General features: G+C 44.4%; 1 protein-coding gene across 6 annotated transcripts in view; it reads left to right on the top strand.

Moving 5' to 3' along the window:
- The window catches only part of psd3l (pleckstrin and Sec7 domain containing 3, like), a 156,612-nt gene that overhangs the window by 33,726 nt on the left and 106,190 nt on the right, over positions 1 to 16,696 (top strand). The gene's annotated exons all lie outside the window — the stretch shown is intronic.

Here is a 16,696-nt window from a genome sequence, read left to right as displayed (position 1 = left end):
ATGTTATTGCGAGTGTAGTGAAATGCTTATGCTTCTAGATCCGACACTGCAGCAGTGTCTTAACAGGTCATATCTAACAACTCCACAACAAAACCTAATATCTAACATATTCCACAACAAAACCTAATACACACAATCTAGTAAAGGAATGGGATGATAATATATATGTATAACATATATGGATGAGCAGTGACAGAGCGGATAAGATGCAATAGATAGTAAAGAATAGATAGTGAAGGGTACAGTATACAGTCGTGGCCAAACGTTTTGAGAATGACATATTCATTTCCACAAAGTTAGCTGCTTCAGTGTCTTTAGATATTTTTGTCAGATGTTACTATGGAATACTGAAGTATAATTACAAGCATTTCACAAGTGTCAAAGGCTTTTATTGACAATTACATGAAGTTGATGCAAAGTGTCCATATTTGCAGTGTTGACCCTTCTTTTTCAAGACCTCTGCAATCTGCCATGGCATGCTGTCAATTAACTTCTGGGTTTCATGACAGCCCAGCTGATGGCAGACCATTCTTGCATAATCATTGCTTGGAGTTTGTCAGAATTTGTGGGTTTTTGTTTGTCCACCCGTCTCTTGAGGATTGACCACAAGTTCTCAATGGGATTAAGGTCTGGGGAGTTTCCTGGCCATGGACCCAAAATATCAATGTTTTGGCAAGGTGCTCCATCATGCTGGAAATGGCATTGTTCGTCACTAAACTGTTCCTGGATGGTTGGGAGAAGTTGCTCTCGGAGGATGTGTTGGTACCATTCTTTATTCATGGCTGTGTTCTTAGGCTAAATTGTGAGTGAGCCCACTCCCTTGGCTGAGAAGCAACCCCACACATGAATGTTCTCAGGATGCTTTACTGTTGGCATGACACAGGACTGATGGTAGCCCTCACATTGTCTTCTCCGGACAAGCTTTTTTCCGAATGCCCCAAACAATCGGAAAGGGGATTCATCAGAGAAAATGACTTTACCCCAGTCCTCAGCAGTCCAATCCCTGTACCTTTTGCAGAATATCAGTCTGTCCCTGATGCTTTTCCTGGAGAGAAGTGGCTTCTTTGCTGCCCTTCTTGACACCAGGCAATCCTCCAAAAGTCTTCGCCTCACTGTGCGTGCAGATGCACTCACACCTGCCTGCTGCCATTCCTGAGCAAGCTCTGTACGGGTGGTGCCCCGATCCCGCAGCTGAATCAACGGTCCTGGCGCTTGCTGGACTTTCTTGGGCGCCCTGAAGCCTTCTTCACAACAATTGAACCGCTCTCCTTGAAGTTCTTGATGATCTGATAAATGGTTGATTTAGGTGCAATCTTACTGGCAGCAATATCCTTGCCTGTGAAGCCCTTTTTGTGCAAAGCAATGATGACGGCACGTGTTTCCTTGTAGGTAACCATGCTTGACAGAGGAAGAACAATGATTCCAAGCACCACCCTCTTTTTGAAGCTTCCAGTCTGTTATTCGAACTCAATCAGCATGACTGAGTGATCTCCAGCCCTTTCCTCGTCAACACTCATACCTGTGTTAACGAGAGAATCACTGACATGATGTCAGCTGGTCCTTTTGTGGCAGGGCTGAAATGCAGTGGAAATGTTTTTTGGGGATTCGGTTCATTTGCATGGCAAAGAGGGGCTTTGCAATTAATTGCAATTCATCTGATCACTCTTCATAACATTCTGGAGTATATGCAAATTGCCATCATACAAACTGAGGCAGCAGACTTTGTGAAAATTAATATTTGTGTCATTCTCATAACTTTTGGCCACGGCTGTACAGTATATACAGATGAGATGAGTAATGCGATATATGTAAACATTCTTAAAGTGGCATTATTAAAGTGACTATTGTTCCATTTGTTAAAGTGGCCAATGATATCAAGTCTGTAGGTAGGCAGACGCCTCTGTGCTAGTGCTGGCTGTTTAACAATCGGATGGCTTAAGATAAAAGCTGTTTTTCAATCTCTCTGTCCCAGCTTTGATGCACCTGTACTGACCTCACCTTCTGGATGGAAGCTTGGTGAAGCGGTAGTGGCTCGGGTGGTTATTGTCCTTGATTATCTTTTTTGCCTTCCTGTGTCATCGGGTGGTGTAGGTGTCCTGGAGGGCAGGTAGTTTGCCCCCAGTAATGCGTTGTGTAGACCCGACCCTCAATTGTGCACCTGTAAAGGTTAGTGAGGGTTTTTGGTGACACTGCAATTTTTTTAGCCTCCTGAAGTTGAAGAGGCGCTGTTGCGCCTTCTTCACCACATTGTCTGGGTGCGTGGACCATTGCAGTTTGTCGGTGATATGTACACAGAGGAACTTAAAACTTTCCACCTTCTCCACTGCTATCCCTTCGAAGTGAATAGGAGGGTGTACCCTTTGTCATTTTCTGAAGTCCACAATCATCTCTTTTGTTTTGCTGACATTGAGTGAGAGGTTATTTTCCTGACATCACACTCCGAAGGCCCTCACCTCCTCCCTCTAGGTCGTCTCGTCGTTGTTGGTAATCAAGCCTACCACTGTAGTGTTGCCTGCAAGCTTGATGATTGAATTGGAGGTGTGCATGGCCACGTAGTCGTGGGTGAACAGGGATTACAGGAGAGGGCTGAGAACGCACCCTTGAGGGGCCCTAGTGTTGAGGATCAGCGGAGTGGAGATGTTGTTTCTTACCTTCACCACCTGGGGGTGGCCCATCAGGAAGTCCAGGACCCAGTTGCACAGGGCGGGGTTGAGACCCAGGGTCTCGAGCTCAATGATGCGTTTGGAGGGTACTTTGGTGTTGAATGCTGAGCTGTAGTCAATGAACATCATTCTTACATAGTTGTTCCTCTTGTCTAAATGGGATTGTGCAGTGCGATGGCGATTGCATCGTCTGTGGTTCTGTTGGGGCGGTAAGCAAATTGGAGTTGATCTAGGCTGACAGGTAGGGTGGAGGTAATATGATTCTTGACTAGTCTCTCAAAGCACTTCATAAAGGACAGAAGTGAGTGCTTAGTCATTTAGTTCAGTTACCTTAGCTTTCTTGGGAACAGGAACAATGGTGGCCATCTTGAAGCATGTGGGGACAGCAGACTGGGATAGGGATTGATTGAATATGTCCGTAAACACACCAGCCAGCTGGTCTGTGCATGCTCTGGAAATGCGGCTAGGGATGCCGCCTGGACCGGCAGCCTTGCGAGGGTTAACATGTTTCAATATTTTACTCATGTTGGCCACGGAGAAGGAGAGCCCACAGTCCCTGGTAGCAGGCCGTGTCAGTGGCACTGTATTTTCCTCAAAGCGCGCAAAGAAGTTGTTTAATTTGTCTGGGAGCCAAATGTCGATTTCTGCAACAGGGCTGGTTTTCTTTTTGTAATCTGTGATTGTCTGTAGACCCTGCCAAATACGTCTCGTGTTTGAGCCGTTGAATTGCGACTCCACTTGGTCTCTGTACTGACGCTTTGCTTGTTTGATTGCCCTATGGAGGGAATAACTACACTGTTTGTATTCGGCCATGTTTCCAGACGCCTTGTCATGATTAAAAATCGGTGGTACATGCTTTCAGTTTTGCGTGAATGCTGCCATCAATCCACAGTTTCTGGTTCGGGAAGGTTTTAATCGTCACAGTGGGTACAACATCTCCTATACACTTCCTTATATACTCGCTCACAGAGTCAGCGTATACGTCAATGTTATTGTCTGAGGCTACCCAGAACATATCCCAGTCCACGTGATCGATGCAGTCTTGAAGCATGGAATCCATTTGGCAGACCAGCGTTGGATAGACCGAAGCATGGGCGTTTCCTGTTTTAGTTTGTGCCTATAGGATGGGAGCAACAAGATGGAGTCATGGTCAGATTTGCCAGATGGGGGGTGGGGGAGGGCCTAGTATGCATTGCGGAGGTTAGAGTTGCAATGGTTGAGTGTGTTACTCGCTCATGTACTGCAATCGATATGCTGATAGAATTTAGGTAGCCTTGTTCTCAGATTAGCTTTGTTAAAATTCCCAGCTACAATAAATGCAGCCTCAGGATATATGGTTTCCAGTTTGCATAAAGTCCAGTGAAGTTCCTTGATGGCCATCTTGGTATCTGCTTGAGGGGGATATACACGGCTGTGACGATAACCGAGGAGAGTTCTCTTGTGAGATAATACGGTTGGCATTTGATTGTAAGGAATTCTAGGTCAGGTTAACAAAATTACTTGAGTTCCTGTATGTTGTTACAATTACACCATGAGCCGTTAATCATGAAATATACACCCCGCCCTTCTTTTTATCGGAATGATGTTTGTTCCTGTCGGCGCGATACACTGGAAATCCTGTTGGCTGTACTGACTCTGACATCATGTCCTCAGCTAGCCATGTCTCCGTGAAACCGAGTATGTTACAATCCCTGATATCGCTTTCGAAAGCAACTCTTGCCCTAATTTTTGTCAACTTTGTTAACTAGGGTCTGGACATTAGCGAGTAATATACTTGGAAGCGGTGGGTGGTGTGTGCGCATCCGAAGCCTCACTAGAAGACCGCTCCGGCACCCTCTCCTCCGACGGCTTTGTTTTGGGTCGGCCTCTGGTATCAGTTTAAATGACCTGGGAGATGCAGACAAAGGATCTGCTTTTGGAAAGTCATATTCCTGGTCGTAGTGCTGGTAAGTTTGGTATTTTATTAGGATCCCCATTAGCTGTTGCAAAAGCAGCAGCTTTTCTTCTTGGGGTCCACACAAAACATGAAATGTAATACAGAATAACATAATATGCATCATCATCAGACATCATCAGACAAGAAAAGCTAAAGGACAGAACTACATACATTTTTAAAAAGGCACACGTAGCCTACATATCAATGCATACACACAAACTATCTAGGTCAAATAGGGAAGAGGCGTTGTGCCACCAGGTGTTGCTTTATCTGTTTTTTGAAACCAGGTTTGCTGTTTATTTGAGCAATATGAGATGGAAGGAAGTTCCATGCAATAAGGGCTCTATATTATACTGTACATTTTCTTGAATGTGTTCTGGATTTGGGACTATGAAAAGACCCCTGGTGGCATGTCTGGTGGGATACGTGTGTGTGTCAGAGCTGTGTGTAAGTTGACTTTGCAAACAATTTGGGATTTTCAACAGATTGTTTCTTATAAAAAGAAGTGTTGCAGTCACTCTCCTCGACTCTTAGACAAGAAAGACTGGCATGCATAGTATTTATATCAGTCCTTTGATTACAATTAAGAGCAAAACGTGCCACTCTGTTCTGGGCCAGCTGCAGCTCAACTAGGTATTTCCTTGCAGCACTGGACCACACGACTGGACAAAAATCAAGATTAGACCAAACTAAAGTTGACGTCTCTCTGATATCCAATCGTTCTTCCCGGCTGTATGTAATAACACGTAAGATTTTCTGGGCTGAAAATGTAAGAAATAATACATAAAAAAACAAAATATTGCACAGTTTCCTAAGGACTTGAAGCGAAGCTGCCATCTCTATCGGCGCCATCTTGAAAAATAAGTTGTAGTCGTACATTAATTCTAGTCCAAAAACCGACCTTATGGTGGAAAAACTAGTGGAAACTGGCAGATGATAATTCCTCCTCACTATTGATAAGACTGAGCTAAAAATCACGCCTTTACTTTGCATCAATTGGAAATATGACGAGCTAGATTGTTCAATGAAGTTGTTCTTTACTGATTTTGAATTGTTTTACATTGAATCTGAGGTCATTATTGATCAACAGCAGCCCATTATTTTTCTTAAATTAGCCTAATTTAATAAGGAGATTTTTCTTGCGAAGAGTCATGCATGCAAGTTATATGATTGAAGTTTCTTTAACCATTTGCCATTTTACTCCAATATTGGATGTTGAAATTGTATATTTACTTCATGTTGTTTGGAGCAGGTTGGCGTGTCATGCATGTGAGTACGGAATACTGCACATTTCTATATTTGGATTTAGGCCTAATCCTGGAGCTCTCTGTGGATTTACAGTTGAAGTCGGAAGTTTACATAGCGAAATACATTTAAACTCAGTTTTTCACAATTCCTGACATTTAATCCTAGTAAAAATCCCCTGTTTTAGGTCAGTTAGGATCACCACTTTATTTTAAGAATGTGAAATGTCAGAATAATAGTAGAGAATATTTATTTCATCACATTCCCAGTGGGTCAGAAGTTTACATACACTCAAATAGTATTTGGTAGCATTGCCTTTAAATTGTTTAACTTGGATCAAACATATCGGGTAGCCTTCTACAAGCTTCCCACAATAAGTTGGGTGAATTTTGGCCCATTCCTCCTGACAGAGCTGGTGTAACTGAGTCAGGTTTGTAGACCTCCTTGTTCACACACACTTTTTCAGTTCTGCCCACAAATGTTCCATAGGATTGAGGTCAGGGCTTTGTGATGGCCACTCCAATACCTTGACTTTGTTTTCTTAAGCCTCCCCCCTACTTTTTCGAAAATTCTGTTAAAAATCGCGCAACATTTTGGCGTCCTGCTACTCATGCCAGGAATATAGTATATGCATATGATTAGTATGTGTGGATAAATCAAATCAAATTTTATTTGTCACATACACATGGTTAGCAGATGTTAATGCGAGTGTAGCGAAATGCTAGAAAACACTCAGACGTTTCTAAAACTGTTTAAATCACAGCTGTGACTATAACAGAACGTCTGTTTCATCGAAAAGCGCAGGAAAATCGGATCACTGGAGATGGAAAAAAATATCCATGCGCCACTTCAACCCATTGTTAAAGGTGAACCGTATTAAATGAGGCCGAGGTTGCAGTACCTACAGCTTCCACAGGATGTATAGAGTCTTCTCATTTGATTCTGATTTGATTCTTGGTAGATCCGACCAAAGGGAACCGATTCCCTCCGACCACCAACTTGATGCATCGTCTCTGTGTTTTTCCGGACATTTTTTCCACTTGACCAGCTATCGAATTTACATCGCCTCCTGATGATTTTTATAGCTTATTAACGTGTAGTAATACCTAAAGTTGCATTAGAAAGGTATTTCGAAGTGTTTTGTGAAAGTTTATCATCGACTTTTTAACTTTTAAAAAATGACGTTACGTTATGAAACGCTATTTTTTTTCCGTTTATCACACAGTCTTCATAGATCGATACCTAGGCTATATATGGACCGATTTAATCCAAAAAAAGACCCAGTATTGATTATGGGACATCAAGGAGTGCCAAGAAAGAAGATGGTCAAAGGTAATGAATGTTTTATATTTTATTGTGCGGTTTGTGTAGCGCCGACTATGCTAATTCTTTTGTTTACATCCCCTACGGGTCTTTTGGGGTGTTACATGCTATCAGATAATAGCTTCTCATGCTTTCGCCGAAAAGCATTTTAAAAATCTGACTCGGTGCCTGGATTCACAACGAGTGTAGCTTTAATTCAATACCAAGCATGTGTATTTTAATGAACGTTTGCGTTTTAACTAATACTATTAGCGTTTAGCGTAGCGCATTTGCATTTCCAGAGCTCTAGTTGGGACGTCTGCGTCTCAAGTAGGATCAAGAGGTTAAGCCATTTTGCCACAACTTTGGAAGTATACTTGGGGTCATTGTCCATTTGGAAGACCCATTCGCAACCGAGCTTTAACTGATGTCTTGAGTTGTTTCTTCAATATATCAATATATCTGTCTCCTTCCTGAGCATTATGACTGCTGCATGGTCCTATGGTGTTTATACTTGTGTACTGTTGTTTGTACAGATGAACATGGTACCTTGAGGTGTTCCCATCTCAAGGATGAGCCAGACTTGTGGAGGTCCACAATTTTTTTTCTGAGGTCTTGGCTGATTTCTTTTGATTTTCCCATGATGTCAAGCAAAGAAGCACTGAGTTTGAAGGTAGGCCTTGAAATACATCACAGGTACACCTCCAATTGACTTGAACTACGTCAATTAGCCTATCAGAAGCTTCTAAAGCCATCACATCATTTTCTGGAATTTTCCAAGCTGTTTAAAGGCACAGTCAACTTAGTGTATGTAAACTTCTGACCCACTGGAATTATGATACAGTGAAATAATCTGTCTGTAAACAATTGTTGGAAAAATTAATTGTGTCATGCACAAAGTAATTTAGATGTCCTAACAAACTTGCCAAAACTATAGTTTGTTAACAAGAAATTTGTGGAGTGGTTGAAAACTAGTTTTAATGACTCCAACCTAAGTGTATGTAAACTCCCGACTTCAACTGTAAGTAATGTACTTGATGATTGCAGTTTACTTCTTCAGGGGTAGCCTGGATCAAACGCACTATTGTGTCACCCTTTAATCATGATGAGGAATGTTCATCAATATTCTGTGCTGTTTATTGTTCAGAATAATATTAAAACACTATTTTACACATTTTGAGGACTAGCCTGATAGACTTGCATATATCATTGGACACATTTGGAGGATTATTGCAATGAGGAACTGCAAGCTTTAGAAGTGAAGATATGTCTATGTCAGAAGTTCTATGTCCAGTAAGCTTTCTTCTGGCCTGGCCATGTGAATCATAGATGCTGACTGACTGACAAATAAACAGGTCTCTCAGTGGTGACTGTTTGACTGACAGGTCCCTCAGTGGTGACTGACTGACTGACTGATAAACAGGACCCTCAGTGGTGACTGACACTGAATGACTGGCAGGTCCCTCAGTGGTGACTGTCCGACTGGCAGGTCCCTCAGTGGTGACTGTCTGACTGACAGGTCCCTCAGTGGTGACTGACTGACTGACTGATAAACAGGACCCTCAGTGGTGACTGACACTGAATGACTGGCAGGTCCCTCAGTGGTGACTGTCCGACTGACAGGTCCCTCAGTGGTGACTGTCCGACTGACAGGTCCCTCAGTGGTGACTGTCCGACTGGCAGGTCCCTCAGTGGTGACTGTCCGACTGGCAGGTCCCTCAGTGGTGACTGTCCGACTGGCAGGTCCCTCAGTGGTGACTGTCCGACTGGCAGGTCCCTCAGTGGTGACTGTCCGACTGACAGGTCCCTCAGTGGTGACTGTCCGACTGACAGGTCCTCAGTGGTGACTGTCCGACTGACTGATAAACAGGACCCTCAGTGGTGACTGACACTGAATGACTGACAGGTCCCTCAGTGGTGACTGTCTGACTGACTGACTGACTGACTGATAAACAGGTCCCTCAGTGGTGACTGACACTGTCCGACTGACAGGTCCCTCAGTGGTGACTGTCTGACTGACTGACTGACTGATAAACAGGTCCCTCAGTAGTGACTGACACTGAATGACTGTCCGGTCCCTCAGCGGGGACTGACTGAATGACCGGTCCCTCTGCGGGGACTGACTGACCGACTGACCGGTCCCTCTGCGGGGACTGACTGACCGACTGACCGGTCCCTCTGCGGGGACTGACTGACCGACTGACCGGTCCCTCTGCGGGGACTGACTGACCGACTGACCGGTCCCTCTGCGGGGACTGACTGACCGACTGACCGGTCCCTCTGCGGGGACTGACTGACCGACTGACCGGTCCCTCTGCGGGGACTGACTGACCGACTGACCGGTCCCTCTGCGGGGACTGACTGACCGACTGACCGGTCCCTCTGCGGGGACTGACTGACTGCCTGACCGGTCCCTCTGCAGGGACTGACTGACTGACTGACCGGTCCCTCTGCGGTGGCTGATGACTGACTGACCGGTCCCTCAGGGGTGGCTGATGACTGACTGACCGGTCCCTCAGCGGTGACTGAGTGACAGGTCCCTCAGGGGTGGCTGATGACTGACTGACCGGTCCCTCAGCGGTGACTGAGTGACAGGTCCCTCAGGGGTGGCTGATGACTGACTGACCGGTCCCTCAGCGGTGACTGAGTGACAGGTCCCTCAGGGGTGACTGATGACTGACTGACCGGTCCCTCAGCGGTGACTGAGTGACAGGTCCCTCAGCGGTGACTGAGTGACAGGTCCCTCAGGGGTGGCTGATGACTGACTGACCGGTCCCTCAGCGGTGACTGAGTGACAGGTCCCTCAGGGGTGACTGAGACTGACAGGTCCCTCAGGGGTGACTGAGTGACAGGTCCCTCAGGGGTGACTGAGACCGGTCCTCAGGGTGACTGAGGTCCCTCAGGGGTGACTGACTGTGACAGGTCCCTGACTGAGGGGTCCCTCAGGGGTGGTGACTGAGTGACAGGTCCCTCAGGGGTGACTGAGTGACAGGTCCCTCAGGGGTGACTGAGTGACAGGTCCCTCAGGGGTGACTGACTGACCGGTCCCTCAGGGGTGACTGACTGACAGGTCCCTCAGGGGTGACTGAGTGACAGGTCCCTCAGGGGTGACTGACTGACCGGTCCCTCAGCGGTGACTGAGTGACAGGTCCCTCAGGGGTGACTGACTGACAGGTCCCTCAGCGGTGACTGAGTGACAGGTCCCTCAGGGGTGGCTGATGACTGACTGACCGGTCCCTCAGCGGTGACTGAGTGACAGGTCCCTCAGGGGTGACTGACTGACCGGTCCCTCAGCGGTGACTGAGTGACAGGTCCCTCAGGGGTGATTGACTGAGTGACAGGTCCCTTAGGGGTGGCTGATTGACTGAGTGACAGGTCCCTCAGGGGGGTGATTGACTGACTGACTGACAGGTCCCTCAGGGGTGATTGACTGAGTGACAGGTCCCTCAGGGGTGATTGACTGAGTGACAGGTCCCTCAGGGGTGATTGACTGACTGACAGGTCCCTCAGGGGTGATTGACTGACAGGTCCCTCAGGGGTGATTGACTGACAGGTCCCTCAGGGGTGATTGACTGACTGGTCCCTCAGGGGTGATTGACTGACTGACAGGTCCCTCAGGGGTGATTGACTGACTGACAGGTCCCTCAGGGGTGATTGACTGACTGACAGGTCCCTCAGGGGTGATTGACTGACAGGTCCCTCAGGGTGATTGACTGACAGGTCCCTCAGCGGTGACTGATGACTGAGTGACAGGTCCCTCAGGGGTGATTGATGACTGACTGACAGGTCCCTCAGGGGACTGATTGACTGACTGACAGGTCCCTCAGCGGTGACTGATGACTGACTGACAGGTCCCTCAGGGGTGACTGACTGACAGGTCCCTCAGCGGTGACTGACTGACAGGTCCCTCAGGGGTGACTGAGTGACAGGTCCCTCAGGGGTGATTAACTGACTAAATTATTTGAATTCCATTTTGTTCCTTTTTTTTCTGTGAGGTTGCTCGATCAACTTCCTGAGCTGACAAGGTAAAAATCTGTCGTTCTGCCCCTGAACAAGGCAGTTAACCCACTGTTCCTAGGCCGTCATTGTAAATAAGAATGTGTTCTTAACTGACTTGCCTAGTTAACTAAAGGTTAAATAAAAAAATACTCTACATAGTTTGGCGTATAAAACTTGGTAATTGACAACAATGACCATAAAACATTGTGCATCTACTTGTCCAGTCTGTTTCTTTTATGCCTGCTACTTAACCCTTTCATGCGTGAGTTCCAAATATCTCTAACCGTCACCCCAGCGTGAGTTTTTTATGCACGTGATGTTAGAACGTTCTCTCCATTCCAGAGTGTGATTGTTCGGTAACAGTACATTTAAGCGGCGCTGCCCTCAAACCAAAGCACGCAGCCTGTTTTTATTTGTCAATTTAAAATTATTTTCTAATAAGTTTTTTTATTTCTAATAACAGTTTGAAATGAGGTGTGTTCCGCCTCATTCATTCACATACAAGTAGTCATTTTTACTTTTGCGGACCAATTAATTTTTTTGACATTTCTGACCCGGACAAAATTCCCCAAACACTTCTCAATTGTTTGTGCAGTTCAAGTCTGCAGACATTTGCTCATCTGCCGTCCTGCACACACGTGTTCATGTTTTCCACCTGTCGCCTGCATCGCAATCAAAGTTGTTTTCGTTACCAATAATAACTTTGGAAATATGTGCGTTTCTATCAAAGTGCCTTATTACGTTATAATAGTTTCTGCATGTCTTTTCTACTGTAGCATAATATTTTGGGTATATTCCTTATAACCGTGGACACGCAATGTAACGTTACTCATTTCATAACATTTATGGTGTTATACTCAATGATTAGGTAGCTAGCTACATTATTCTATTAGCTCTGGAAAACAATGCTAATTGCGTCAGGGAAGTATTAGCATGTGTTGTATTTTGAAGCTACCCTGGCTTTATGACTCCCAAGTGGCACAGCGTCTCCGTGCTAGAGGCGTCACTACAGACACCCATCTTCAAATCCTGACTGCATTTCTATCAAAGTAAGTGCCTTATTACGTTATAATAGTTTCTGTGTGTCGTGTTATACTGTGTCTACTGTAGCTCACTGTGTGTATGGAACATAATATATTTGTGTATATTCCTTATAACCGCGAACACGCTAGGTAACGTTACTCACCTTTTATGGTGTTATATTAAATTGTGCTTATGTAGCTAGATACATTCTTCTATTAGCTCTGTAAAACAATGCTAAATGCATCAGAAGAAGATGTTGTATTTTGACGCTACCCTGGAAAAATGTAGAAATATCTTATACCACTTGGTCGTTTTCTGAGTGCATTCCACAAAGCTGTTTATCATGTCAGCCTTATCCACTGCCCCCATTTGAGGTTATAGTCAAGCACGCAGTCTGGTTTGATGTTTCTCTGTCTGGTTTGTTTCTCTCTCCCGTCAGGTGGTCCAACTTCCCTGTGGCTGACATGGTTGCTGTATGGACAGAGGAGAGGACGTCTCGTTTGTCATGAAACTTTACTGCCAGCTGTTAACATTTTTTATTTTGTATAACGGGTCATTTAGGATGGCAGTAGCGTTGTTGATGAAATGCAGTCATAGCAGCAGAACTACAAAGCAGTCATGGGAAAAGAGGGTGGCAAAGAAGGGAGTTGCAAAGATAGGATCTCTGCCCCAGTGTTCTCTTATGGAGTTCCTCTTTACGGTCACCAGAAATGTATACATTTCACTAATTGTGGCTGCTGCTGCCCCCCACTCCCCACTCCAGACTGGGACTCATCAACACAAACAGCAGGGCCAGGAGGGGTGAAATGGCTAGCAGCCTTCCAGCTACCACAGAACTCCTGTACTATCGGTCTGCCTCCGTCACCACCAGCATCTTCGAAGGGAACTGGGACTTTGTCAGTCGACAAGGGTTCCTCTGTCACTGTCAGAACCTGATTCCTGACATTCAGACTCATTGTCAGAATTTTTTTAAAATCTCCATTTCTGAGTTGTCTCCTTTTGAAAGACATTGCTAATGCTACAGCTTAGCTCATTAGCTACATACATAACAACACTGAATGGCTCAGAGCGGGAGTGAGAGGTTACTGATTGACTGCCTGCACGCGCCATTTGTATCAATAAATCACTATCAGAAAATGTTTTGTGTAGTGTTCCTATATTTACTATTTTATTCACGTTTTTCAATTACCGGTGATAAATCATGCATTCCGATTTTTGCATAGATTGTTAAGGGCACATAGTATGTGTGTAAAATAATGTTTTGAAGGTTGTACTGATTATGAGCTAAGCTAATTCCAGCTATGTGTGTGGAGCCATGTTTGTTGACATACAATGCATTCTGGGTTTCACTTGATCGTCTGTCAGACCAAAGATGCTATAGCAAAATGAGGTAAGAGTTCACAAATTTTTTGAGGACTTCCGGAAATTAATGGTGGGATGTGAACGACAGTAGATGACACCCCTTCAACATGCATACTATAAACAGACCAAACACATCTCGTCTTCTCTTATTATCTTCGGTTTCTGTGAGGAAAAAAAATGCATGGCTGCGCGCTGAAACTAATCGTCGGATTACTTTCGATTTCTATAAAGTGTTTTACATAGTTATTTCGATCAATGGTGAGCTCACCCGTGATGTGATTAATTATACATAGTAATTGCTATTAGCAAATTCATAATGTAGTTTGTCAGCCTAGAGCTAGAAAATATGACAGCTTGTGTGGGGTCAATCTTTGCTCAGTTAGCGCTAGAACAACTGTAGCCTACATTTTTCCGGTTAGGATGATTGTGTTATGCTATATATACTGTACTTCTGTGAATATCTGAACATTGCATCCCAAAATAAACTGCTCACATTCTGGACATAACTTTGCAAGGACTGTGTTTGTGTAAATAGTTTCTGAAAAAAGTGTGGCCAGCTCAAACACTGATTGTTGCCTCATTCGAAACTGTCCGTTCTAAAGGAGCATTCTAAATGAGTGTTCTAATCACACATGTGTGATCGTACGCTTCAGGGACCACTGTAGAACGATCACACCCGTGTGATGGTACGTGTGAAAGGGTTAAGAAGCAGAAGAATGTGCGATCTTGAGGGGATATAGAGAGCATACCCTCTCTCCCTTTCCCTATACCCTCTCTCCCTATACCCTCTCTCCCTATACGCTCTCTCCCTATACCCTCTCTCCCTATACGCTCTCTCCCTATACCCCCTTTCCCTATACCCTCTCTCCCTTCTCTCTATACCCTCTCACCCTCTCTCCCTTTCCCTATACCCTCTCTCCCTTCTCTCTATACCCTCTCACTCTTTCCCTGCACCCTTTCCCCTTCTAGGTCACTCGTTTTGCCCATTCTAACATTAATTCGAACAGTAACTGAATGCCTCGATGCCTGTCTGCCTGCTTTATATAGCATGCCACTGCCTTGTGACTCACTGTCTGTAGGGGCGTACCTAATAGACTGTGTACATTCATGCTACATGTAACAGGGTTATATTGGTGATTCCCCTTGCCACTTTATTGTTAAGCCAATGGGTTTTTGATTTTAGTTTTGTCTTGCCTTCACTTACTCAACATGGCATCTTATTGGCTGGTTTGCGTAGCTTGCTTACGAGGGAGGATGTTTCAGTTAGAATCGTCCCAGTGAACAAGCACCAAACCAGCGGTAAGTTGTTGGTTGCAAAGCACTGTACGTCAAAAGTGATTTTTATACTCCCAAGTGATGATTTAAATGTACAATTTATATCAATTTATTTGTAAATGTTATTCGAACATCACACACAAGATGCAGCGTATTTTGGTGCATATTTGTTGTGCATTTTGTTGTAGAGAATTCCAGCTAATACTAGCTAGCAGCTTACTGTGTCTGGTGGGGGGGTTCGTATATTTTGTACAGTGTGTGAGTGCAGAGTTGGATGGTGAGCTGTGCACTGCATGACGTGCAATTTTGTGCTGTTTCTATCAGGTACATTGTTCAAAATATTATATTGTATATAGTAATTGTTATTATTTTGTTAACTACATTGGCCAGTGAACAAGCACCAAACCAGCGTGCGTGAGTGCACAGTGGGATGGTGAGCTGTGCATTGCATGACGTGCAATTTTGTGATGGCATGGTAGCAAGCGTTCTATTATAAAGGCTGTCATGGTAGCAAGCGTTCTATTATAAAGGCTGTCATGGTAGCAAGCGTTCTATTATAAAGGCTGTCATGGTAGCAAGCGTTCTATTATAAAGGCTGTCATGGTAGCAAGCGTTCTATTATAAAGGCTGTCATGGTAGCAAGCGTTCTATTATAAAGGCTGTCATGGTAGCAAGCGTTCTATTATAAAGGCTGTCATGGTAACAAGCGTTCTATTATAAAGGCTGTAATGGTAGCAAGCGTTCTATTATAAAGGCTGTCATGGTAGCAAGCGTTCTATTATAAAGGCTGTCATGGTAACAAGCGTTCTATTATAAAGGCTGTCATGGTAACAAGCGTTCTATTATAAAGGCTGTTTCTATCAGAATAAAGCTCCATGACTGGTGCTACAAGTTGGAGTTTGTGTCGATGATTGATTGTACACAACGCAAGAAGAGGACTGTTACATACACACACACATCACAACTGCTGCTACCAGACTCTTATTATACTGCTCAGTTTATAAACTTCCCCCCTTCCCCAATACAAATGTAAGTATCGGACTAGAAAATTGTGCCTTCCTGTATATTCTATTCTACTGAGACATTTACTTTGTTTGTATTGTTTTATTATTTCTTATTGTTGTTGCATTGTTGAGAAGGAACTTTTAAGTGTGCTTTTCGAATGATACCTTAAGAATCCTGTACATACGACTAATAAAACCTGAAACTTGGCAATTGAAGTGAATGTTTGACCTGCTGACGTTTTCTGGGTTGCGTTCATCAGGACACATCGTAACAAAATGTTACAACATTTTACAACGGAAAATAAAAACAAGTGGTTCTTATTGGACAAGTCCAGGTATTCCCTCGCTGTTATAGACTTTTATTCCATTTGGTTTCTAATAAAAATGACCCTGCTGTCAGTTCCTCCTCCTGAAAGCCAGAGGTCAGTGATGAGCAGGGAAAGACTCCGAACTAAGCAGATGTTTACTAACCTAACATTGCAGGCGTAAAATAAACACGGGAACCTCTGGAGGATGACACTAATGCTGAGCCTTGTCAGAAAATCACACCAATTTTCTGCTGCCAAATAATCATGTGAACTAGGTAATTATGAAGCATATCCGATTCACAACCAAATGAGAAGCTTGTGGAAGCTTAACAAGACATACTGAATCAAAGAGCAATCAATGATGTAGCCATGTCTTTTAGTGTTTTCTAAGGACGGTGAATATGAGCTTATAGGCTAGATGACGGTGCAGATGCTGAGTCATTCCTCCAGAGACACATGGCCCTCTACCCACATCCCCTATCCTCTCTGTCAGGGTTTCCCTTAGGCACAGATCTAGGACCAGCTTCCTCTCCCCAAATCCTAACCTTAACCATTAAATGGGGGAAATGCAAAGCTGGC

This window comes from Oncorhynchus tshawytscha, linkage group LG20 (genome assembly GCF_018296145.1).
Source record: "Oncorhynchus tshawytscha isolate Ot180627B linkage group LG20, Otsh_v2.0, whole genome shotgun sequence".
Lineage (NCBI taxonomy): Eukaryota > Metazoa > Chordata > Actinopteri > Salmoniformes > Salmonidae > Oncorhynchus > Oncorhynchus tshawytscha.
This window is presented reverse-complemented; position numbering and strand designations above follow the sequence as displayed.